The 27,801-nt window shown below is 44.2% G+C and overlaps 1 protein-coding gene across 2 annotated transcripts in view; it reads right to left on the bottom strand.

Annotated features, from left to right (window-relative positions):
* LPP (LIM domain containing preferred translocation partner in lipoma) overlaps positions 1 to 27,801 on the bottom strand; it is a 659,735-nt gene that overhangs the window by 572,373 nt on the left and 59,561 nt on the right. For both annotated transcript variants that reach the window (XM_080814680.1, XM_080814681.1), the window contains exon 2: positions 23,554 to 23,676. The gene's annotated coding sequence lies outside the window, so the exon portion shown is untranslated. The remainder of the gene's footprint in view (positions 1 to 23,553; positions 23,677 to 27,801) is intronic.

Raw genomic sequence — 27,801 nt, 5'->3', positions numbered from 1 at the left:
GCTGGTGCTACAGGACACACTATCACAGCCCTAATAAACTTGACTGTGCAGGTTCAAACTGTCAAAGCTGCTAATGGGTGGAGAGGTAGGGGTAGATTCTAGTTCCTGATCAAATCAATTTGACAAACTCATTCTATGAGCTCTGAGAAGTTCTACAGCAAAGAAACATGTCTTAAGCTGACCTTCCCCAAACGTGTTGGACCACAAAATCCCCCTTCTTGTAGAATACCTATCAACAATCTTAGAAAACTAACATTTACCAAAACTAAGCTTGCCAAAAGCACAACAATGGCTGTGCCAACAATATTAAATTATGATCAGGTGAGTTCTATTTAAAAAGACAGGAAGGTTCATTATGCTTTCGATAAAAATTTATAGACTTTTAAGTATTAACTCTTGAAGGTATGAAAATTTACTTAGAATTCTTCATTCTCCAAAATCTAGGAGACAGGGACTTTGGTATATGTCCCCCCTTTCCACAGAATTATGGATGTAAAGCCAGGCCTGACCAAACCCCAGAACCTCCAGAGTCCACTGCCCACCCCCGCGAGGCTACGGGCTTCCTGGAAAGACACCCTGATCCGGGCAGGTGTCAATAGAGGGCACAGTGAGTAATCAGCATGTGACCAGGTGCTAGAGACAGCAGACACAGAGTCACAGGTGCTCCCAAAAACATATGCCACCAAGTTCTCATTGTCTATTTCAGGGAAGGGGAGTGGTTATGGATACTGCTGACAGGAAGGAAAGCAGAGACAATCCCTAAGCCCTTCTTTTGTTTTAAATACCTTTCCTGTTAAATATGTCAATCAATTTATCAATAAGAAAAATGGATGGGAGAGGCTACCTTGTAAAAGAGAAAATGAGTTCTGAGTTGAAAATCAACAGACTTAGATTCAACACAGTTATTAGCTAGCCAACACCCCATTTTCCTCCGATCATCCTGTTGCACTGGTCACCACTGTTCGGTCCCCTTCACATCGAGTCGTGTGCATTAAGGAGTAACCACCAAGCTCAAATCACAGAGACAAAGAATTTTCTCACTAAGTGGTGTTGGGACACGTAGATAGCCATTTGGATACGGACAAAATTAGATCCATTCATCACATCATATACAAGAATAACCTACAAATGAATCAGACATCTAAATGTGAAAAATGAAATTATACAGGCACTGGGAAATAACACAAGTGAACATGGCTGTTGAGAAACGCTTTCTAACCATGATCAAAAAACCAAGCAATGGAAGAGAAAGTTGATAAATTCATCTATATGAATATAAAAACCTTTGCGTTACCAAAAAAAGCACTGTAAGCAAACTCAAAAGATAAATAACAAGTTGGGGTAAATACTTATAATGTATTTCATAGATTAAGAGCTAATTTACAAGGACATTTTTGAGGGGAAAAAAGACCACAATCCAATTGAAAAAAATGGGCAAAATATATGAACAGAAAATTCACAAAAATGAAATTTGTAAAATTAACAAATATGGTCTTTAAACACATGAAAAAACATTCAACTTCATTCATGATAGGACATATGCAAATTAAAACGGTATCAAAATACCATTTCTCATCCATCACATTGGCAACAATTCAAAAGCCTGACAATATGCTGTGACGGAGGATTCTGGTGAGACACTCCCACACAGAGGAATTTGGTACTACCTACCTAACACCACGTTCATCCTTGACCCAGCATTCCCACTTCTAAGAATAGAGCCTGAAGATTAATCTCCACTGATATCAAAATTAATATGAATAATAGTATCCTCTGTAGGAAACCACTCAACTGTCCAAGCATAGATCGGTTGTATAAGAGAGACAGAAAGGAGGAAGGAACAGCAGAAAGACTGAAGGAAGGAGGAGAGGGAAGGGGAGAGGGAGGAAGGGAGGAAAGGAGGGAGGGAGGGAAGAAGGAAGGAAACAGAAAGAAGAAAACAATTTTTAAAAAGCAAAGTGCAAAAAGGCTTATTTTTATAGTATGTTACCTCTTGTATAAGAAAAAAAAGAAGTATGAAAACACACATAAATCAGGTTTAAAAGAAATACGGGAAAGATAACAAAGAAAACAAAAAGGCTGGCTCCCTACAAGAGGCAGAGGGAGTATCAGGGTGGAAGGAATGTTGGAGGGAGTAGCACTTCTCTGGGTATATATTTTTGTTTAGTTTTGACATTTGGAAGCATGTTAATGTTTTACATATTCAAAAAAATAAAATTAAACCAACAAGGCAAGGGTGGGAAGGAGGAAAGCTAAAACTGAAAGCAAACTAAAAGGATTAAACCCAAATATATTTTAAATGAACAACATAATGACACTAGGGGATTGGGGGGAAGGCCCATAAAGGGGGAAAAAAAAAAAAAAAAAAAACAACTCCTTCGGGCGTTTGGGTGGTTCACTTGGTTAAGCATCCGAGTCTTGATTTCAGCTCAGGTCATGATCTCGGGGAGAAGAGATTGAGCCCTAACGGGACTCTGTGCTGGTCGTAAAACCTGTTCAAGATTCTCTCTCTCCCTCTGCCACTGCCCCTCCCTCTGCTCTCTTATTCTCAAAAAACAAAAACAAAAACAAAAACACAATTCCCAAACATAGTATTTGACCATAAACCCTCAGTCTTAGGCAGGGTTAAAGTTGGGGGAAGGGCATCACGAGCAAATCCTGAATTGTTTTTAGCAAGCTTGTTTTGTATAGTGGTATGAGTTTTAAAATATTACTATTATTGTTGTTATTATTATTATTATTATTGTGTATTCATATATATTTTTCATCCCTATAGCTATAGGTATATGTGTATATATAGGTGATGTAGATCACCAAAGGCATCACCGTAGCCATGAGCACACCTAGCACTCAAATCTTGGTCCCTAATCCCATTCTCCACTAAAAAGAATCAGGACGTATTACAGAAATAGTTGATTTCAGAGCTCAGGCACGGACAACAAAGATGAAACCAGAACCTCTTTTTATCCGAGCAGGTAAATAAGTGTTAACAACAACAAAGATGAGAACATGCCACAGAGATACAGGAGCCAGATTAAAGAGGCTCTCACGGGACAAATCTGGGGCAATCTAAAGCATCAAAATAATTACAGAGCACTAATTATACAAGATTGAGACAGAAGTCGGGAAGGCCATCCCTATATTAGAAACCGAGAGAGAGATGGGAGGGACTCTCTCTTAGAGTGAATGAGGAAAGCCAGGACGCTCCCTTCTGCAGCACGCGCACTAGAATGCTCACGATGATGGTGAAGAAGACAGGACAGTGTAATTCTGCAGCCATTCAGAAAAGACTGGTTTAGGCAAGGATTTAAGGGAATAGAGCACTCATGGGTTGCTTCATAATTTCAAGGGAAAACCAGTGACTCTAAAGTGGAGAAAGTGAACAACACCTTGACCAGGTGACCATCATCACCATGAGCTTTCCGATGTAATTAATCCCCGAGGAGGATTAATCTATGCCATATTCTAGCGGGAATACACAACTGAATCCAAACACAAAGAAACAACTGCCCAATGCAAACGAGGAGTATGAGAGGACGGAAAAGGAGCACCATATGCCTCCAAACCGTCAAGGCCATCCAAGACAAAGAAAAGCTGTGGAAATGTTCCAGAGTGACGGAGACAGAAGAGTCCTGACAACTAAATGCACTGCTTGATCCCAGGCTGGACTCTGTACCGGAGAGGGACATGCTGTCAAACTGGACAAAGTGACAACACAGAGGTAGAGACATCAAAATACCCAATCAGAGTCGGTGTACTGAACAGGGTAACTGGAGTGCGAACAGGAAGAGACAACCTTTGTTATTAGGAAACACACTGTACTCAGGCGCAAATGACTGTAATGTATCGTGACGCATGCAGCTTTCTATCAACTACTACAGAAAATAATCATATATGTAATACATGACATATAACATATAATATATAATATATAACAAGGAGAGAGAAGGAAGCGGGAGAATGTAAATAATATGAAATACTAACAGCAGACGAATCCAATGAAAGCAAAGGAGTATGAGTCCAACTCTTCCTGTTCTTGCAACTTTTTCATGTTTGAAACCATGTACAATAAAAACTTAAAGAAAAAATGACCACTGAGAAAGAAAGGGAAAAAAAGACAGTCATGAAAAATTAGCTCAATTTTGGGGCAGGATTTGAAAATAATGAATTAATTAATCCCAAAGTACTTCATTCCATATAATAGTTGCACGCGCATGTATTTCGCAGTGACACAAAGTAATCTGTATATTTTAATTTCTTAACACAGGAAAGAATTCTATAATTTCCTTTTCTGAAACCCCCGGGGACGAACAACACCTAATACATCTAAGGCCACCGTGGATATGCAACCAGGGCTACAATTACAAGATTTGTAGGTCAATGCAAGCCTCTGAAATTTCAGTTCGCCTCTGCAATCCGAGTACTATTTCCCTTCTAGAAAGAGCAAATTTAGAGTTAAGAGGATGAACCGTATCTAACAAGCTAATAGCTAGAATCAATTTTTAAAAATCTATCAGCAGTGGCCTTTGAGGTTAAGTATCACCAAATGGATGAGCGAGGAGGGGCAGGGCGCCCTCTTTTTGTCAAAATATGGATCAGGTCACATGCGCTGCCTTGTGCTATGCACCTGAACTTCCCAGCAGCAGGAAAAATTAGTGACTCGGGCCTTGAAGTTTCCTTCCTGGATAAGCTTAGAGAAGAAAAATAAAAAGATAGGAAGGTTAGACATTATGAGGTCAAGAACCATCAACCAAATGGAACCTGACGTTTAAAGAGAAAGAGGTAAAATATCTGGGAAGGCAGCAAAACCCTCAGCCCTCTGATTCCAAAACAGTCTCTGCTGACTGAATGTGTGCGTGTGTATATATATAAATATATATATATGTATATGTGTATATATATATATATATATATATATATACACACACACTGCGGCTAAATACTAGGTATTATTCCCTTCCAAAAAGCATTAAAATATAAAGGTCAGTTAGCTTAAATGGTATTTTATTGCACATACTTTAAAAAGACCTTGGACAATTAAAGCAATGAAATATATTCCTTGCTATCATTTTTAAATGTTCTTAGAAGCATAAAAAGAAGGCACGCCCCCAAGTAAAAAATGTTAACTCCTTCTCTTCCTTTATGCAACATTTATTTCAGGGCCTCCCAGGGCATACAAGCTGTTTTAGTAGTCTCCAGTGCCTCTGTTCTCCAACAGGTGTCCCTGGGGTGGCCGGAAATGGATGGCCCAGCAGTGGCAAGGCCGCCCCACGGAGTAAGATGGTAATCAAGAGGACAGAAAAGACACAGGTCAAAGATCAAGACCAGATCGGGTGTTCTCCCAGGAACTTACTTAAAATAAGACTAAAGCTCAAGGCCCGACACACAGACACTGTGACATCAGGCGAGAAGCTGAGGGAGGGAGCTTGTTTTGGTGTTTTGTGCATGCGTGCATGTGTGCATGTGTGTGTGTGTGTTTAATTCCTCTGGAGATGTTGGTAGGTGGCCCTGCTTGCAAACCACTGACCTAGAAGATTCTAAACTCTTCTGCAGCTCCTAAGCTCTAGGAAAAGCTTCAAGGGTCTACGGCTTTACCGTAGACCTCTGACCGGGACAGACAGCATCATTTTATTTCTCACCCGGGGTTCAGTGTCCACTGAGATAAAACAGCACAAATGACAAACCAATTTCGCTAGTCTACAGCAAATACATTTTGAAGTATTTTGCACATGTAAATATCAGTTTTTATCAACTTCCTTACATAATATATGAAACACTTCCTTAAGTTTTCAAAGGTGTTGTCCTCCTAACAAAGGTACTCTAAAAGTCAGCCTTAACCCTTTTTTCCCCATCAAATTACTTGGCTTACTAGTATCTCAGGTGTGGGTTGTGCTCAGAGAACCATAGATCCCAGGGTAGGAGAAGTTCTCCAGAGATCATCTGGACAGGCCTCTGACTTCAGGCAGCAAAGAGATCACTACCCCATTTCACAGGCAGGTCTGGTGAGGCACCCCCTCAAGATTTTATACTCCACGCTGACATGCCTCTCTGATTTCTGAAGGTCAGAGACCTTCCTGCCGGGCCTTCACGGCTGAATACAGGGCTTGTTCTGGTTCGTGTGGGTGACCGTGACAACCAGAGGTGTCTCTCTAGGCCTCGGTTCACTAATCTCTAGCAAAGCAGGCTGAGGCCCCGTAAGCTCTCATCCGAGATGGTAAAATGAAAGAAGCATGCGATACCAATCAATCGTTAACTCACTGAATGGATTAGTGACTTTGAACAAGACATTTAGTGCAAGAGGGAAAGAAGCCCCTATAATTAAATATCAAAACCTGAGCCTGGGATATGAGAAGGGGCAGAGGATGTTAACCCCAAGTGAGTGCACCAAATTGTAGGGTGTCTGCTTCCCAGGGGTTTCTGAACATTACTGAAGCTGATGGTGACAGGGCCTTGGGGGTCATCCTTCCCACTTAAAGGGCAGAAAAATAAACAGATGCCTAGAAATATCTGTTCCAAAGCTCTCAAAGACCATGGATTTAATGCCAACAGGGGAAAAAAAAACAAAAGTTGTGAAAATTGCCTTTTTCAGTAATCTCCTTTTAGAGATAAAGAAATAATGAGGAATAAAGACTCTTACTCAAGATAACAAAACAATTAAGAAGCAGATAGAATACCCAAGGATATTCTAACTCATTTCTCCATCTGAAAATCCTCACATCCCGTCACACCATTTTATGGTAACTGTCAAAAAAATAAAAGGAAAACTGACTATACAGTTCAACAGCTACAGCCACGAAATGGAAATCTTGGAGCGCCTGGGGGGCTCAGTCAGTTAAGCAAGCAACTAGATTTCAGTTGGGTCATGGGATAGATCCACATGTCAGACTCCATGCTCGGCAAGGAGTCTGCTTAATATTCTCTCTCCCCCTCTGCCCCTCCCCTCTCTCTCTCTCTCTCTCTCAGTCTCTCTCAAATAAATAAATAAATAAGGAAAAAGAAATCTTTTTCTTTTCCTAACATATTAAGATTTCATAAGCAAAGGGCCACAGTAAGGTTGACACGACATATTTGCCATTATTTTTTTTTTAAGCAGGGCATACCCAAAAGTAAAGTTACTTTGATCTACAAAAAATGTGGAGAAGAAAACAAGGTTTGTTATTGAATTATTAAGTTAACTCTGCAGCCTTCATTGTATGGGTGGCATTATCATATAAGCTGGCTCCTAGGAGGAGGTGAAAGGCGGTAGGAGAGCAAAGTCGATGGGATAAAATTCAAGTCTGCAAACATTTACTGAGCATCTTCTCCATGGACGGCTCTGTGCCAGGACCCGCGGGGAACACAATTATGAGAAAACACCAGCCCTTCCCACAAACTGCTGAAAATCACATGAGGCAGGATTATGCAAACAATCTACCCTGATTCAAGCCTAGAAGGATGAATGCAAAGAAGAAAAAAAATTGACACCAGACCAAGGATGAGACCCCTGGTCACTAGCACACAGCCAGCCCAGGGGACCAGGTGTGACAGGGAATGAGGAAGGGCCATCACCTACCCCACCCCCCCCCATGGTGCCCCATCAGAGACCCACAAATGCTCCAGGACCTCTGTCAGCCCGTGACCAAGCTACACGATGTGTTTCTCTATGTACCCTCCCTGCTGAGGGCCCATCTCCACCTCTCGTCATGCAGTTCGACGAACAGCAGTTAACCACACACTGCGCTCGAAGCCCTGGGCTGGGTATCCTGCGGATGGAAAGAAACTCATCAGACACAGTCCGTGTCCTCAGGAGACTGACAAGCTGGTGAGGAAACCCGGGATCATCACCCACCCCTCATTCATTTAACTGACGTTTATTGAACATTTACTATAAGCCAGGTGCCGGGGGACACGCGGAGGCTTCCGAAACGTGCAGGACACGGTTGATTTCACAGACCAGAGCGGAAGACAAGCACGTAACACCGAATAAGCACCATGCGGTGATATCAGGTCTAAAGAGAGGTGTGCGCACCTGGAGCGGTGAGAGGAAGTGACTCGGAGGAGACGGGGTGGGTTATCAGAAAGGCACGGAATGGAGCACAACTAAGACAACTACCAAGTACGATTCTGACTCAGATACAAGGTCAGAGGAAATAGGCATCCGATAGAAACACGAGCGACGCACCGTGAAAGGGCCCCTGGGACTCTTCTGAGCAAAGCCTGAGCTTGAGGGCCAGGGAGAATATCATCTCATCAGGCCAACCAGCCAATCAGACCTGTAGAAACTTCAAGGAGGTCCCACAGGGCTAGGAGCAGAAGTAGGACTGACACCCAGAACTCCACAGGACGGGACAGTGCTTCTTCCCCAAGCCCACCCTGGCCCTCTGGGTCTGGCCACACCCAGCCATGCCGCCTTGCCATCCGAGGCCGTGGACTGAGGAGTCACCTTGGCAGATGGCTCGTATCGTGGACAAAGGGTTCCCACCTCGGTAAAGCGGACTTTCCATCCTTGTTGTCTTGAGGGGGCATGTTTGTTTTTAAACGTTCCCAAATGAAAAGCCATCCGCTGCCTTCCGACAGCTGTGTATGAGAGCATGTGGACATGAATTCAGATTAGTGCCAGAATGAACATTCTAGGAACCTCCTTCTTCCGTAGTGGGGAAACTGAGGCCCACTCACACCACAGGTCAGAGAGCATCTGGAAGAAAGGTCTAGCACGTCTTACTAAATGCCCCCAGCTTGGTGGCCCACAAGCTCACTCTCAAAGTCCACATTTTCTGTCACCTCCCAAGCGACAGGCCATCGGAGGGCAAGCATGCTGCTGAAAGGAGACATTAATTAACTGTATATTGCACAGACAGATCCTAAGAAATTGAGAAATAAAGAGAAAGACATCATTTCAAAGGCTTCTCTCAAACTTCTCAAAGGTCCTTCTCAAGCCCCTACCCTCTGCCATGTCCCCTAAGGCCTTTGAGGTTTGCTGTCTCATTCAACTGCCCCAGCTCCCACCATTCCATCAGCATCCAACAGCAAAGGTGGGAGAGGACTGCCGATTTCTTGTGAATCCTGAAGATTTCCTTTATGAGTCACGGAAAACTGAAATAACTTGGTGGGCTGGGGGGCGGGGGGGAGTACTTGAGAAAAAAACACCGTTTTAAATCAGTTCCCACTAATTTGTTCCTCTGTGTGGTAGAACTCCTGAGCCCAGGAAAAATCAAGTTTCTAGAGCTGACGCAAAAATGGGAGTTTTTGTTCGGTTGTGTCAATTGTCAGTGTGGCATTTCTTATTAGGATTTTTCGTACTGTCATTTTTTTGTTAAATTAATTATAGTTTGATCAGTGTAGGAGCTATTTTGAATCCACGGGACTTTCCTAACCAGATTGTTTTGGCATTTTAAAGTCACTCACATTCAGGGCCTAAACAATATGGCAAGTATCTCCTTTTTTTCTCTCCTTTATACTCAAATTCTAAACAAAAGAACCATCTGTTCTCTCTCTAAAAACATCAGCCCTTGTTTTCATTTTTCTGTTAACAATAATGCCTCAAACCTATATCATGTCTTTCTGCAACTTGCTTATTAAAGCACTCTGTCAATAATGCCTCATTCATCTTCAACATCTCCCCCTATAAACTGGGGGAAAAGGGGAAATGTTTGCCAATTCTCCATTAAACAAGTGATTTTCAGCTATCTGACGACTCGTGCACAGGTGATGGCATGGTAGCCTCAGAAGAGACCCTGGGGCCATCATCTAACCCCATTCTGGCTCTTCGATATGTAAAAGGGAGACCCAAAAGGAGAAGTCACTGCCTGTTCTATTTGTGTACTTACTCTCAACCCCCCGACTGAAAGCAGTGAAGGTAAGAACCGTGTCTTGCACATTTTTGTATCTCTGGCAGCTGAGGTGTAAAAAGTGCTCATTCAAATATTTGTTGAGTAAATGAAAACGTTTGTGAATTCCACAGGTGGTTGTGGCAGAGCCGGGGTCAGAGTTCGGCAAGTCCATCCTCCTATTAAGTGTGTTATTCTTCATAACACCACAGAGATCTGAACGTAAGAAGAATCGAATAAAGAGCCACCAACTCGGGGGTGGGGGAGGGAGGGAATGAGAAACAGGCCCGTGTCTAGGAGCTGGACAAATCCAGCAGGAATCAACAACTTTGGCCAGTGGCCACGGTAAAACGTCACCCATGTTAAGGGTGACTCTCTACCAGCCCTGCACTCTGTACATGCTCCTCGTACTTAGGGATCCGGTAGAGCTAGTCCTTCAACCTTACCCAACTGGAAGAAATGAGGTGTCTTAATGCCAAAGTACAGCATGTCCCCATACACCCATGAGCCCAATAAGAGCATCTTCTACCCTGCGATTTGCCCTCATCACTCACTGTAACTCGAGCACCCAGAGTCTTGGGATCATGAAATCCACCAGCCCCAAGTTTTCCAACAAGCAGAGAGGTCACTGAAATAAAACCTTTTTTCCATGTGCCTCGCTGGAAATCAGCAACTCATTTGGCATGTTTTTCTTATTTTCAGACTGCCCTCTTCCCTACTGCTACTCTTTGAAGCTAAAGTAAAAATAAATTATTTCTGGAAAAGCAAGTTAAATGTGGGATCCTGTCATCAGAATTGCTTCTATAGTAGCAGTTCTAACACAGTCTATAACTCCCTGAAGATTCTTCAGAAATCGTTTGTCCATATAGACAAGAAAGCTGGAGGTCCGAGGAAAAAGGGATAATTTTTTTTTTTTTTTTTTTTTACGTAACAGAAAAAAGAACTCCAAGCCAAAGAGAATTCAACTATATGACACCGTGGTCTCACATAAAGAGAATTAGTTTCAGAGAGGAACAAGAAACAAATTAGTCACAAAACACAAAGAAATCAACATAAATAAACCTTCAAACAATCCTGAGGATTTTTTTTTTTCCCAAGGGGGAAGTGAGGAGGGGTTGGTAGAGAGACCAAAACCCTAACACGTGGTGTCCAACATGGGCACGGAGGCTGCCGCTGGTGTCTGGGACTGACTAGCACGCCGTGGAGGGGCACATGGGCGGCACATACTTCCCAGAACACAGCCGCGGAGAGCTGCCCCTACACAGATAGCAGGCAGAACAGGTTCAATTCATGCTACATCAACAGTCCCTTCCTCCCTCACCACCCTCTGCTCCTAGAGGCCTTCCGTGTCAAGGCTGTGCCCAGGGCCATTGATCATTCTAGCAGCCACTACACACAACGTGAACCCTTTCTCCGTAGGTTCCTGACAAGTTTCCCTTTTCATACCTACAGACCTTCCTGCTCTCAGGCCATACACCATAAATCCAGGATCCCCACGTTTCACATTTAAAAGTGAAAGGGATGGGGCACCTGAGTGGTGCAGTCCCTTAAGCCTCCGATTCGAGATTTGGGCTCAGTTCATGATCTCCGGGTCATGAGATCGAGCCCCGCATCCCGCCCCACGCTCAGCGTGGGGTCTGCTTGAGATTCTCTCTCGCCTTCCTTCTGCCCCTCCCACTCGTGCTCATGCACGCTCTTTCTCTCTCTCTCTCAAATAAATAAATCTTTTCAATAAATAAATAAATAGAAGTGAAAGGGTCCTACATTTAAGAACACATAAAAGATCCACAAAATGTTACCTAACTGGTCCTGATTTCCAACCTTAACTTTTTCAGAGGGTCATCTGTAAGTTATTCGTTGGGGAGGTCAGTGAACTAAGCATCCCTCTGACGTCTGATCAGGTATCTGTGAGGTGTGCAAGAAAACAAGGCCTGCATCTGGGCCCTTACAGCCCTGACATTCTCCTCATGCCAAAACTGTACCTCAAGAAAGAACCCTCCCTCCACAAAAAAAGAAAGAACCCAGAGCATGCAGGTGCTCCATCCCATAAAAGCAGCCCACTGGCTGAAAGTAAGTAACATTTGATAGTGATGACTCGTACTTCTCCAAATAAAAGTTTCTATCAAAGGCTGCTGCTGCTTTGATATTCTACACACTCAAAGTTGAATGATTTGGGGGAAGGCTCTTAACTACTCTGGACATCAGCTTCCTTTTCTTTTTTTTTTTTTTTAAGATTTTATTTATTTATTTGACACAGAGAAAAAGAGATCACAAGTAGGCAGAGAGGCAGACAGAGAGAGAGAGAGAAGCAGGCAGAGAGAGAGCAAGAAGCAGGTTCTCTGCTGAGCAGAGAGCCCAATGTGTGGCTCGATCCCAGGAACCTGAGATCATGACTTGAGGCGAAGGCAGAGGCTTAACCCACTGAGCCACCCAGGTGCCCCATCATCAGCTTCCTTCATACAAAATAAAGCAGTCAAATTCAGTACGCTTTAGCCTTCCTTCTTGCTCAGAAATTCTGTGCCTAATTATGAAGTTCCCACTGCCAAGCGGTCTGCCCTCTCCCTCCGAGTACCCCCATCTGCACCCCAGGCTCCCATGTGTGCACACGTGCACACACACACACACACACACACACACGGGTATATACATACTCACTCTTAAACAGTCCACAGCTTTGTCCGGCAAGCTGTAAGCAGTTCCCACCCACATTCCCCACCGCTGCTTCTCTGCTTAAGACCTGACACCAAAAGGATCTTTAACTCAGTTTACAAGAGGGAAATGAGACATGAAGACATGGTTTACATACAGACCTCACCTTGAGATGACATCTTCTGGGTTCCAGCAGTGTCTCCATCACCCCAGGCCCCAGAGGAAACCATCTGCCAGAGTTCCAGCTGTTCAAGTCCAATCTCTACCTCTCACTCACTGAGACCTTGAATAAGTCATTTTACCTCTCCAGGCCTCAGTTTCCCTGAGTTTGCCAAAGTATCTAAGAATTCGGGCATCCTACTCTAGAGCTCTCCAGTGTCACTGGAAATCAAAGCAAACACCCATCAAAGCCCTCCATCTGGTATTGCTGTTGACCTACGAGCTCTCAGGTGAATGGAGGTGACTTTTTGCATGATCTTGCACAACAAATAATAATAGCACATCAACAGTGGCAAATACTCCTACTTTGTGCTTGTTTATTTGTTTATTTCCAGGCTAAAGAAGTTGCAGGAACCACCTGTCCACGGCCTGTGGAGATTCCATGACGCCCTTTATTAAAACAATGGTCCAGAAGTTCAGAAACTAAAAAAAAGTGAAAGTGGAAACCACACGGTAAAAATATGGAGCCTAAAATATTGAGAAAATGATTTCAGAAAAAAATCATACCGCTTCCCTCTTTAAAACCCGTTTTTTGTTTAATAATAATAGTAATAATGACTGTATATAAAATAATAATCTAATTGAGCCCAGAAAATACTGATTTGCCTAGGATTCCTTTCAGCCGTGTGCTCAGCACGCACGGCAAGACCGTAATACTCATGTTTCTATTTGTTGCCCTCAACTGACATGGTTGGTCGTTTGTTTTGTTTTAAATAAAATGAGGAAGCAACAAATATATTAAATCCATCTGCAAAAAACCCGTATTTGCATGCGGAAAACAAATAAGTGGGTGCCTGAATGGGTGATTAGGCGTGCAATTGCCCATCTGCCCCAGCCTCCCTTGCAGGTGCGCCTGCCACGGCAGTAGAGTCAAAAAGGAGAGTCCTCTGCCAGGGAAACCAGGACCCTGCGCATCTGGACTGGTTCTGAGCTATGCGCCGCTGAGGTCCCAGCTCCCACCTCCTGCCCCTGAATCTTAAAGCTGAAAAGCAGAAAAGCTGAGAAGTCCTTTTGTTAGACTTCCATGGATTCTCTACATCACAAACATTTTTTTTCCTGAGAATCTTCAATAGGTATTTATTAACAAGCATTTGTTGTTGCAATGGTTTTTAGGAGCGATGGGTGAGCTCCTCTCCTATATGCTTCTGCTCCGGCACTCCACTCCAGCCACACCAGCCTCCTCATTTTTCTAGAGGGTACCAAGCAGGCTTTGGCCTCAAGGCCTTTGCAACTGCTTTTCCTCAAACTGAAACATTCTTCCTCCTCTGGGCTCCAACTTACTGCCTCACTCCATTCAGGTCCCCACTCATGGGGACCCTTATCAGGAAGAACTTCTCAGACTAGTGAACTTAAATCTGTGTCCTCCCCAACCCCTGTGGCCTTAACCTGTCTTATTTTTCTTCTGAATATAGATTACAACTGAAATATTATATATTTATGCATTAATATGTATATGGCCTATCTCCATGCAATAGAAGGCTGGTTAGATGTTGTTCACAGGACAAGGAGTAATGTGTAGGACACAGCAGATGCTCAACACTTCTTAAGTTAATGAGCCACCATTATTATTTGCAAACCACTGCCTAGGCACCATAGGTCCTCTTAAGGAATAAGACAGGATTCATGCCCTTAAGAAGCTTCTATAATCTGGTAAAGAAGGAAAATGGAAGTCCACTTACACAGCAGAGCTAAGTGACACGAATATTCCACGGGATGTACAAACAAAGCACTCTGACCGTACAGAAAAAGCAAACCATTGACGGTAGGATAGGGAGGGTTGAGGAAGGCCAAGAGAACAGAATTCTCTGGAAATACCTTGAAAAGCACAGATATCGTCCTCAAAAAATACACTCTGTATAAAAAAGTACTAATACATCCTCAGTTAGCCTGCTTTCTTTCATCAATAATGCTAAGTGAGACAAAAGATTGCCCGAGATAAGTCAGCATTTATGTGTGCCAAAACCATGGAGAAGGGAAGAATCACTTTCCTCCATAAAGCCCGCATTTCAAAATGGAATTATTTAAATGCACATAAAACATGCCTTCAGAAAATTCCAGATTCTGGGGAAAGGGAGGACCTTAATAGGCATCTTATTCCCTCTACAAAGGACCCACCAGTCTCAGCCTCCACCTATATACCTAGAGTAGTGAAGTCAAAATCCCTCAAGATGGCACATCCCACTGCTGGTCTACCCATAACACTAACTCCTTCTTCATATGTCTTCTGTTGCTCCCACCCCTGCTTCCAGAACTCCTTCTGAAGTCACAAAGAGTGAGTCTGTGTCCCCTTCAATGGCAAAGTCCCACTCTACTCCCTCTTCCTCCATCCCCTTTTCTCTCTTCTCCACACTAACTACATCCAGTTCCTTCTCTCATCCCTCAAAAGGCTGTTACCAGTGTCATCAGCCATCCCAATCATCCCTCTTCCTTTCCCTCCTCCATCACTTTCACTGTTCCAGGACCTATTTTTGTTTGGAACTGACCTAGAGTCCAAGCAATGTAGCACTCTGCTGAGAGCTAAGCATTTTGTCTGGGATCAGGGAGAGGGGCACTGAGGATCCAGAAGATTCCATGGGTTAACTCTGTGAGCCCTGATCCTGGCCAAGTCACCTAACTTTCTGACTTTGACCTTAATATGCCATATCTGACATGAATAAGAATTGTATGGACATGACCACACTTTCAAAGCAAAGAAGACAAAGAGGTGAAAGGCATCTCCTGGCCCCACCCTACCTCAGGGATATACAGACTGGGGGGAGTCTTATGCCTCCAATAAACCATGGCCCCTCTAGTCTTATTTATCCCAGCTTCTCAACTCCCACGGCCAGCCTGCATGAATACATGTGAGATTAGAGCATATATTTTTAACCTTCTCTAAACCTGAGATTGGATTCTAGCCACTGCCAGCTGTGTGACCTTGGCTAAGACACTTCAAGTCACCAAATCAAAGCATCCCAGAAGGCAAAAGAGAAAGAGATCTCTAAATCATCTAGTCCAAAAACAGCCAAGAGACCTCTTCATACGCCTTCAACGTCCCTTCCCCAACCACAGCTCTGGCAAATATTGCCACATGATCATGGACTCTTTTCTACTCCGTCAAGACAGAGCTTCAGAATCCTCAACACATCATCTCAAGGAGCCACAACCAATACTCCCACATCGCCACATGAAATGAACTGCAAACCACTCATTCTTCAGAGGAAGAACACGGACACTCAAGAGACGGGCCATGACCTCCCCATGACTGTGTCAAGGGCAGAACCAGAACTACAGAGGCCCCTTCCCCACTCCCCTAAGTCACTTCTCCTCTTTCAACTCTGATACACTGCGAATACACCTTGACATGGGGATAGGGAGCCTGCCACTGCACGGAGTTCTATAAGAAAGACAGAGAAAGAGTTTCTAAGTAGGGGACAGAAGCTTCAGAGAAGGCTGGAGGAAGAGGTGCATCTGAGCCAGCCTGAAGAGGTCTACTATCTGTAGGAACCAGTGGAGTGTCTCGGACTTTAGCAGAAGAAAATTCAAGATCATAGAGGCATTAACAGGAGTAGGTTCAGCACAAGCAATGGAAGGATGAGGGCTGCTGGGCTCTGACGAGGGCGACAGGCAGCTGGGCAGAGCAATAGCCATAACGGATGCCATGGCGGCCGTGGGGAGAGGAGCAAAGAAGGAGATGACAGGACAAGATTAGAAAAGCAAACCAGAGTCTGTGTGGTGTTCCCAAAGCTGGCAAGGTGTTTTTTTTTTTTTTTAATTGACTTAAAGGCCTTAAGACTCATAAATGGGAAAAGAAGATAAGGAAGGAGTGGGAGGAAAGGAAAGAATCTCTCTCCATTCTCAATGGGGAAAAAAAAGCCTTGCTATAAAATGTATTACAGGAACACTTTCATTATGTAAAAGCCTATTTTGTTTTCATGTCATTCTTAGATTACATCATAGAGTGGCTGCAGCCGTCTCGTACCATATTATAAATAAATCACTAGCTCAATCATAGGACGAGCCAGGGCCCTAGATTTAAAAGGGAAATATTAGATCATTTTTAATAACTGATATAACTCAAGCCAGTCACCATTGAAGCAGGGTAAGGTGATGTCATCCTATAGAAGCCTGAAGAGGAAACCAAAGAGGGTCAGTATGGGCAGGCCCAAAGAACCTTCCACGTACAGAGGAAGAGGTGGCTGGTGGCAGCTGAGTGGAGCTCATCCTCTGGACCAGAAAACCTTGTCATGATGAGCAACACTTACTTTTCCAGCACTGGTACCCCCAAGGCCTCGCTCATGAAGTACAGGGTATGAGTATTTTGTTCTTAGAGCTACTATATTCCCAAATGCCAGAAAATATGAGCATATTATGATGTCTGCATTTATGTCTTGAGCAAAATTATAAACATAAAGGCTTTTTACCTATTCTGGAACGACACATGCAAATGCTGAGGGTCTGGTCCAAGCCAAGTGGACAGTGCAAAGGGGAGGCATGGGAAAACGGCCTGACAGAGCGCAGAACTGAGGGTGATTCCCAGCACTTACAGACTGTTAAGGAGGGCACAGGCTAATGTTTCATGGGCACATACTATGTGCTAAGTAACAGACTCCACATGCCCTCTGTACCCACTACGTTGCTCTATGAACACGAAAGAACCCAAGCCAGCTGCACTTTGCGCTCATTTTTCAGACACGGAAACCACTTTAAAAACTGCGTAAGTGACTTCAGTAAGATCAGGCAGATACATGAAAGTCACCCTTTTCCAAATTTTGCTCTACCTTGTTGCCTTTACCCAACAGAAACTACTTCCTGTTACCGACTTTCAGTAAGAAATTAAATAAGAGACAAGCAACACTTTGAAAGCACTAATGATATAAAATACATATATATATATTGAGAGTCAAAAAGGGCCATGGAGCAGGGGAGTAGTATTAACATTCTGGCCAGTGACAGTCTTACTAACCCAAGCAGGCTTTCCTTCTTGTGGCTGCAGGGCTACTAATGAGCTTGACCATAATTTTCAGTCTTCCATTTTCACGAATTTTTTAGGAATGTTAAGGAAAACTCTAAGGGAATCTGCCATCTTCTACGAAATGGACTGCTGGGCTTGGTTTTATAAAAGACAGTTCAGTTGGGGCAGGGGAGGGGGGCAGCAGGGGGAATAGATTCTCTAGAAAAGAACTTTCTGCCAGACAGAAGGTACTGGCTGAGGTTTTATGTCTGATCCTGTCAGTCCCACAGCGATGCTATATATCGGCTCACTGTTCTTAATACAAATGTTATTCATACTGCAGAGACACACCGAGCCAAGGAACACTGATTTATGCAACTTTTCAGACACAGCTTTACCCAACAGGAGATGCAGACCCTGAAATTTACCTAAAGGGACAACATGAAGGCTCAAGACTCCAAATTTCAATGTATTTTCCCCTAATCGGTTTCTGGGACAGGAAAGAGGCTGTAAAGAGCAGGGAAAACATGCCAAAAACTGGTATGGACTGATTCTGAAGCAGAGGCAGTATGCAGAGATGGAGAAGCAGCAGTGGGGCCACAGCCAAAGGAGTCTCGGGGGAGCCCCCAGAGGCTGCCGATGGCTCTGTGACCCCGGAAGGAGTCTGTCCCCTCTCTAGGTCTTGGTATCTCATGGGTAGAGCAAAAGCTCCAGCAAGAACATCCGAGCACTTCTACCCAAGCAGCTCTAACTGCTCAGGGGGGTAAAAATGTAGAGGCATGGGAGTACAGCGCTCACTGAAAGTGTGTGTTCCTCCTCTGAGAAGCCATGCCAAGTTTGCATTCTGTGCAGTTATAGATCGATGCTTCTATCTAGATTTTAAACGGCATTCTGTCCCAAAAGCCTTCAAGTTAAGTTGGTTCACAGAAGTGTGCTGAGTTTCTTCAGTGGCTCCGTGTGACTCCTGCTCCCACCTTCATATATGCCATGTAACCTAGGGCATCTGTGCAGACAGTCCTTAAGATAGCTGTCTATAACTCCATCTCCCGGTATTCATACCCTTGTGCAAGCCCTCCCCTTGAGTGTGGGCTGGATTTCGCGCCCTGCTTTAAGCGATACAGTGAGGCAGAGACAGAAGGTGTGCCCCATCCAGGATGAGGTTACAGAAAGGCTGTGCCGTGTATCTGGGGGATTCTCTCTTACTCACCTGCATGGAAGGAAGGCAGCTGCCATCTTCTGAGCTGCCCTATGGCGGGGCCCTCATGGCCAAAAACTGAGGACCGCCTTCAGCCAACAGTCCGCAAGGATCTGAGGCCCTCAGCCCAAAATCCTGAGAGGACATAAATCCTGCCAGAGCCTGGGGGGCGGGGGTGAGGGGGTCTTCTGCAGCTGAGGCTCCAGATGAGACGGCAGGCCAGCAGACTACTAGACTACAACCTCGGGAGAGGCCCTGAGCCTCCCATCGAAGCTGCTCCCGTGTCCCGAATCACAGACAGTGTGAGATTATAAACATTCCTTGTTTTAAGCAATAAGCTTAGGGTTTGTTATGCAGCAATGGATAATAAAGATAGCAGCCACAGAGGAGAGGCCCAGTCCTGGTCCCTACCAACTCCACCATTTTTCAGGCCTAGGAAGTAGACCATAAGAGATTAGCTATCAGAAACTCTTGGGGAGAACCCTTGCCCGCCCCCCAAGGCAGAGATGTTTCCCCACTTGGTGACACATACCCAGGCATGTTCTGGCCACACAGAGAGGATCCTGGAAATAAAATCAGTACAGCTCAAGATCAACATGACACTTTTGGCTGCAGGATGTTGACGGGAAAAAAACTGGAGAGAGAACCACACCTGGAAGGTCAGAGACTCCTTACCCACCTAGCCATACCAAGGACTCATGGGGCTCCCCGTGCATTAGGCATCAGACCCCTCCTGACACACAGGAATCCAAGGAGGAGAACCTGAGAATTCCTCTGACCTCCTAGCACCCTACGCTAGGCATCTCCACTGTGCTGAAATAGAAGAAATAGAAGAATATGGAATTAGGAGAAAGGAAACAAAACAGAGAGAGAGAGTGAGAGAGCTCTACCTTTGACTTTCATGGATAGCAAACATTTCCTATAAGACATCCCTGGGTTACAGAACCGTCACAGAGCCCTGGGTGGCTGGATGGGCTCCTGCTCAGACCCAGCAAGTCTTTCTGTATTTTTGAAGCAATAACATAAAAAGCAATGAAAGCTGGCTCAGCAGATGGTCACACACGCCCAGAAACCACCTGACCAAGTGATTGTAGTGAGCCAAGACATTCACCTCTGGCGGAAGTGACCGTCGCTTTGCTTCCGGCACAGACTAATACCTGATCCTTCTAAGGACCAAAGAGGAAATATTAAAAATGAAAGCCCTTGGCTACCCTCAACAACTATACAGTAGTATCAACAGAGGAAAATAATTTCCTTTCTGACTCCCACTGAGCCGGTGACGCCTAGAGCAGAAGGTGTGATTATCTAATCAAACAGAGCAAGAGCGGAACAGCTAGACTGTAACTTCTAAGGGATTTCTCAAGCATGGAGACTTCTTCAGTCTCCCAATTCTAGCTCCTTCCACCTCCTGCTACCTAGAGCAAAATCAAATATGAAAAGTACTAACAGCACACAATTTCATTTTAACGTCAACCATGACCATTACACAAGGTTCCAGGTCTAGATCTTTTCAAAGATTGAGGACAAGTTAGTGCCCATCCAGTCCTAAAGATGATGGGGCTGCAGGACTGGGAGGAAAAACATATACTGAGCTTACACCATGTAGCTGGCATGGTCTTGGGGACTACACATTACACTGTCTTATTCTTCTTTATATTCAAGATGACTCATTAAACCAAAGAAGACAACAACCGTAATAATCTATCATGTATGGACTACATTTCACAGTCTGCAAGACAGGTTGGCCTCTACCAACCCATCTGCTCTGAGCAAACATGAGAGGCGGGCAGCACAATGATTACCACTCCTCACTCCCAGATCAGGGAAATGAAGGCAGGGGCACGTTGTTTTTCTGGGGGTGCACATCTAATAACGGAAGACCTCTGACACCCCATCCCACAAACTCACAGCCTTGTTAGGCACTCACAAACTTCTTAAGCCAATCTGGCCCCCAAAGACTCATTTGTTTCCATCTCAGAGAGACATGAAGGTGGCCTCATCTGTGCTAGATTTCCTAAAACTCTCCAAAGAGAATGGCCAGTGTCTGGTGGAATGCCCTTGGAAGGTTCACCTACTACGTTTAGATTCATTCCTTCTATCCATGGAAATGTACTGGGTACCTATTATGTGCTAAAGATCCCACTAGACTCAAGATACACTTATGAATGAGAGATGCTACCCCTCTTCTGATCAGGTTTTATATTCTTTTCTTTTTAAAGGTTTTATTTATTTATTTGACAGAGAGAGAGAAAGAGAGATCACAAATAGGCAGAGAGGCAGGCAGAAACAGAGAGGGAAGCAGGCTCCCTGCTGAGCAGAGAGCCTGATGCGGGACTCAAGCCCAGGACCCTGAGACCATGACCTAAGCCGAAGGCAAAGGCTTAACCCCCTGAGCCACCCAGGTACCCCCCAGGTTTTACATTCTTAAAGGCCATCCTCACTTATACTCTGCCTCCTGCCCTCTCCAGTGGAGTCTCATTCCCGTAACAATTTCTGGTGAGACATCATTTCTAGTCTTTACAGCATTCTTGTATAGACAGTCCAGCTGGCTAATGTCCTTCTCCGAGGACGAAAAAAGGACTAAAATCTGACACTCTAGGGGAGCTCTGTTAGGAAGGTAGGAAAAAAATTCATTCAAACAATGCTAGGCCTCTCACCACTTCCTAGCAACACCCAGATATTCTTTGAGGGACCACTCTTCTATGCCATGTAGCTGCCATGAGATTTGGGGGGGCTGTCTTCAGACTTAATTTCAGAGGAGAGACCAATGCACCGGCGAGTTAGCACAGTCCCATCCTCTCGGCCTCAGTGACTGTGTGGGGAATGCACAGCAACCCAAGGCCATGGGGACAGGGCAAACAAGGCTCTTCCCCAGCAGTGGGAAGAGGAGGCTTAGAGCCCGGATGGAGTAGGCAGCTATCTCATGACCACAGGGTGAAACTTCCAAGGTTGAAGTCAACACAGAGAAGGCAGAGCAAGGAGCAACAACAGAGAGACAGAGCCAAGTCCTGTTCAAACTAGGCCTGCAGCCCACCTCACCTCTGGACTTGCCAGCTTCTAGCAGGATCCCCCATCCACCGAGTTCTAGAGGACACTCTATTTCATGCAGTCCAAGGCTGCATTGGCATTTTAGTGTTTTGTTGTCTTTTGTTTTGTTTTTAAGATTTTATTTATTTATTTGACAGAGAGAGAGAGATCACAAGTAGGCAGAGAGGCGGGCAGAGAGAGAGGGGGAAGCAGGCTCCCCGCTGAGCAGAGATCCCGATGCAGGGCTCGATCCCAGGACCCTGAGATCATGACCTGAGCCGAAGGCAGAGGCTTCACCCACTGAGCCACCCATGCACCCCCCTGCGTTGGCATTTTAGGAGACATAAACCACTGCTGGCTCACAATTAGCTTCGGACAATGAAAACTTCTAAGTGTCTTCCAGCTTCCCCTCGCTTAGGCGTTCTATCCCATTCTGTCATCACATATTGATGTTTGTTTTTAATCCAAATTAAAGTCTTCATATTAATCATAATTTCACTTTAAACACTGAAAAAACTCAGGATGTAGAGCAGGTAACAAAGATGCACATTTGATTCCTAAAGTGTGTGCTTAGGGCAAAACATCCAAGACCTTGTGTGAAATTTGAACAAGCTAAGGTATTTAAGAGCCGAAGCAGTGGTTGCCAGCCTTTTATCTGATGCAGATCGATTGGCACACAGAAGATCAGTTGTTCTTTGAAGATACATTGATGAAGAGAAGGTGACAAAATATAACTGTAAACTGTCACACTTTTAAATGAAGTTAGGTTTTATCACTCACTACAGTACCTGCTCTGTTCTGGAAAACTATGCCCTAAACTCAGGCAAGGCATATTATGTACTCAGTATACAGCCAGTGTCTGGGGTACACAGGGATTGGCCCTCGGGAGCGGGACCTCCGATCTCAAACTCTAAATGGAAGCTTTTCCCAGAATTGTCCCGTTGTTTTCCTCAGATCTCTGCCCAGCCATGGGGGGCCCACACCACTATCCTTTTCACTGCGCCTATTTTCCAGAACATGATGTTCTAGTCTACCAGCTGAATGCAGAAGTATTTCAAAACACAAGGGAAAGCTTCCCTTACCTGTTCGCCATTCCCCTTTCTGAGTGTGGAACAGAATCCCAGCGGAACTCTAGCAGGCCCTTTAAGACAACGGCTCACACTCTCTGCCTGAGCAAATCTAGCCTCTCCTACTACCTCGAAGGATTTTTATGAAAACAAAATGAGATTGCAGAAGAAGCAGCACCTCGCACGGGGGGTAAACAAGAATCATTCAATAATACAACTTTTCTTTCCTTGCAAACACCCATACCACTGTTCACTGACATTTTCATTTTGGTCTTTCAATTTCAAGAACGCGTCCCTCCATGCCAAAGGAGAAAAAAGGAAGCAACACAATTACTGGCAATCCAAACTCATCACCACTCCCAATTTTCTTCCAATTTCTCTTCATGCCTCCTTCCAAGAGCTGAGGCCTGCCTCTGCTCTGCCACACATTTTATTAGCACCGTTCTATTTTGTCCATGACCAGTGAAATCAACTCAAGATATAAAGAGAGAAGACTGTGGTTCTTCTCTAATCCTTATTCCACCCCAGCTATCAGTGCCCACGCATCCAATGGGTACCGTGGATTTTTAAACTCATTAAACATACGCACTATTTATAAAATTATAATATAATTATAATTATAAAAGAAAAGAGTCTTCTCTTCTTCATAGAACTCACCAATTGAAGAAAAATCGCTTCCCTCTGAGGATGACGCCCAGGAGAACAATGAGAAAAGGCCTCAAATGAGAACCAGGTGACTGACTTGTCTTCAGCTGTATTTCTGTGCCCCAAGGTCTCCACCTGTGGAAAATGGCAGAAGGGGGCTGCTTACAAATCTTTAGGATCTTGGGTGCCTGGGTGGCTCAGTCAGTGGAGCGGCCAACTCTTGATTTCGGGGCTCAGGTCATGATCTCAGAGCCCTCAGATCAAGCCCCAGGTGGGCTCTGTGCTCATCGTGGAGTCGGCTTCAGGTTTCTCGCACTCTCTCCCTCTGCCCTTCCCCACCCCCTCTCTAAAAATAAATAAATAAATCTTAAAAAAAAAAAAGTCACAACAAATCTCTAGGATCTTGCCAGCTTTAGAACTTTCCAGCTTTAAGAACTCACTGACTAGGCCAAACCAGGAATGATGCCAGGCTTGAAGCCTACAAATTTGGAGGCTTCCCTCTACACCTGCTAAGCCCCCAGTCAGCTCCTGGCACTTCTGTTGCACCAATTTGTCACAGAATCACTGAAAGAAGATTGCAGGCCTCCCAGTCCTCCTGAGAAAAAGCCTTCACCATCCTCACAGAGAGGAAAGAGACCAATAGTTAGATTTTCACACTTCAACCAAGAAAAAATTAATAGCAAAATCTGAACAACAAATAAACATAGAGCAATATATATATATATATATATATATGTGTGTGTGTATATATATATATATATATATATATATATATGAGTTTGGAGACAAATTTCCAACTATGGGACCAAGTGACCCCCCTCCCCCAATGCTTAGTTTCCTTGTCTACGAAAAGGACAGCCCATGAGCAGCAGAGAGCTGGACGATCCTGATGCTTTCAGATCAGTCCTCCTTACAGGTTTTATTTCATTAAGACCTATTACTATTTTGCTAAGGATGATGCAGTACATATTCCAACTGACAAGTATTCCAAGGCAGGGGCTGTTACAACATGTGTGCTTTGTACAGGCAGGAGGAACCCACATACCAGAAAAACCACTACTCCCATTTTCATTGTCATTTTAAACATTATTCAACCAACCATGAAATTGACTTGTGTATATTATCTCATTCAATCCTCAAACACTCAGATCCACTCAAAGTTGGGAGGAACCTTAAAAATGGCCCGCCTCAACCGTTCCAACTGACAGGAGGAGAAGCTGGGGCCAGAGGAGGGAGGTGGCCACTCCAGGAGCCACAGTTAGTGGCAGATGGTCCCAGGCCACCTGGTCCAGGGCTGTCAGGATAGCCTGATAGCAAAAAGAAATTAAGTTGGGAAAATGGCACATAATCAAGATGAACTTGCAAAGCAATGAGACCTAGTGGTCTTCAAGGACATGAGAATTCTCAATGCCATTCTACTGACATGAGAAAGGCATCATTTCACGTTTGCTGAGGAATGAAGTATGCAGAGGCAAACAACAGACCCGTGGACGGTACAGTCTAGACATCACTCCCCCGCAAGTCCCAGGAAACTGAAGTTTCTCCTTGTGGAGGGAGATCGAAATCAGAACGGTTTCTCCAACAGCAGTAGAGGGCATCAGACTTGGCTAGATCTCTAAACTGGAAGGTGAGGCTTTCCACCTTGGCCCTTGGGCAACCTCTCACACATACACAGAGGACGGTGGTCTCCTCTTCCATCATCAACTTCTCTCTTAATAATTTTTTTTCTTCTTTTCCATAAAGCGAACAAGGAGCTTTGCTAAAGAACCACTGTGAAATGATTGAAGTTCCCATGCAAACAAACCATTAGCAGAGTTCAAATGCAATTTAAATTACTAGTTGTTAAAGTGCTCCTCAATTTCGTGGTAAGTTTCCAAGGAGAATTACATGCTATATACTATTTAATTGGTTGTTTTCTATTTTTTAACATCCATTTATCCCCCCCCCGATATTTCAGAAATGTCTATAAAAGCTTCCCTTTAAAAAATTATACATTGTTGAATACATTAAATCTAAAGATTGAAAAGTATTAGAGAAACAGCTGCAGGATTACACAGCTCCCCAGAAACTGATGGTTCTAACACCACAAAACACGCAGAATTTTAAAATCTTAGGAGTAACCTCGGAATGCCCTCAGCTCTTTCCAGGTGAAGATACTGAGGTCCGGACAGGAATGGGAGGGTTGGGCTCAAAGTCCCCTGCCTGGTCAGTGACAGACTCAGGATAACAGCCATGACTCCTAATCCCGGCCCTGTGCTGCCTCTTCTCACCATGTTTGGAGGAGATGATGGGAACTACTCAATGAATTTTATTTTCCACCTGTAATTTTTTCCATTTTTTTATTTAAATTCAATTAGCCAACATAGAGTCTATCATTAGTATCATAAGTAGTGTTCAATAATTTATCGGTTGTGTATAACGCCCAGTGCTCATCATGTCGCGTGCCCTCCTTAATGCCCATCCCCCAGTTATGCCACCCCACCACCACTCCTCCAGCAACCCTGTTTGTTTCCACCTATAATTTTTTAAAAGGAAACATGAAGTCCTCTTCAAATACACTCCTGACCTCAAAACCAGAGATGTGCAATGGCAAATCTCTTCCCGAACAGGAGAGCAGGAACAGGCTGAAGAATGACTAGTCAAAGGAGCTTAAAATGAGCAAATTCTTGGCAGGAACAGGAAAGACACTCTTCCAGAGTAATTAAACGAGTTATGGGACATCCACACGGCCAATTTCTACTGCTCTATCTGGTCCAGAACCAGGGACCTCTCCTGCAGGGAGAGGATAAAGGACCCACAAAGCAAAGGCAGGCACCGTCACGTCTGGAAGGGAAAGGCATTCTAGAGGCCACCATGAGTACAGGACGCAGGTGAATGCTTGGATACAGGATTTGTGTAGATTACTTAACCTCCTTGAGCTCAAGTCTCCCTGTCTGCAAAACAGCCCTACTACCACCTACCCATCGGGGTCTAAGTAATCATGCCCTGGGATTCCAACTCCAGCAGGCACAGCACAGAGCCCACAAGCAGCAGGCCTTAATGATCAGCCCCTTGTCTTCCAAGGCTTCCAGAATTTCTCAAAGCTATGTTCTGTGGCTCTAATTTATGTGGACTGTAACTGAGTGTCATAAGCTATATATGTCCCCTAAGTGTGCTGTATGAAAATTCACTTGTCATTGAAAACATAAAATAAAACATGTGTGTGCAAACTTACATATCCAAGCATTTTCCTTTAAAAGCAAACATTTTGGAACTGCTATTTTAAAATGGCCTTTAGTAAGACCTAAAATACAGAGAACAAACTGATAGTTATCAGAAGGCAGGGGGCAGGGGGATGGGCAACAATGGGCAAAAGGGAATAGAAGTATAGAAGTATAGGGAATGGATAGGTCACAGAATAAAAGGCACAGCATAAGGAATACCGTTAATGATATTGTAACAGAGGGGTATGGTGACAGATGGCAGCTACACTTCTGGTGAGCCTAGCGTAACACATAAAGATATCGAATCACTGCATCATACACCAGAAACTAATGTAACATTATGTGTAGATGGTACCCAAAAAAAGAATAAAAATTAGTGAAAAAAATGGCCTTCAAATCCAACTCATGAATTAAACAGGAATAAAAATCCCAATTTAATGCCCAAAACCTCATTTATACTTTCCATCAACCCTGTAAGAACAATTTCCCAATTGTCCACTAAAGAAACTGAGGGTTACAGAGGTCAGGCAACTGCCCAAGATTTTGGGGCTGACAAATGGTAAAGCCAAGACTTGAACCCAAGTCCTCAAAATCAAGCTGGATGACCCAGGTCTTATTATTTGCAGTTACAACTCTACTATGGACAGCTATTCTGCTAGAGGCAGACATAGACTAAAAAAATTCTCCCCTTGTTTTTACATCTTAAGGAGCTCTGGGATTTAAAAAAAAAAAAAAAAAAAAAAAAACAAAGCCTGGACTTTTTTTTTTTTTTTTAAAGATTTTATTTATTTATTTGACAGAGATCACAAGCAGGCAGAGAGGCAAGCAAAGGCAGGAGGGGGCGGGGGGGAGCGGGGGCGGGGGGAAGCAGGCTCCCTGCCAAGCAGAGAGCCCATGTAGGGCTCAATCCCAGGACCCTGAAATCATGACCTGGGCGGAAGGCAGAGGCTTAACTCACTGAACCACCCAGGCACTCCAAAAGCCTGAACTTTCAAACTAAAAAATGTTCACATTCTAAGCAGAATCTTCCCTGATTTCTACCTTACTCTGTGTTCTT

Source organism: Martes martes (assembly GCF_963455335.1).
Source record: "Martes martes genome assembly, chromosome: 1".
In the NCBI taxonomy this organism is placed as follows: domain Eukaryota; kingdom Metazoa; phylum Chordata; class Mammalia; order Carnivora; family Mustelidae; genus Martes; species Martes martes.
The sequence above is the reverse complement of the archived record's forward strand: the minus strand, read 5'-3'. Positions and strand labels throughout refer to the sequence as shown.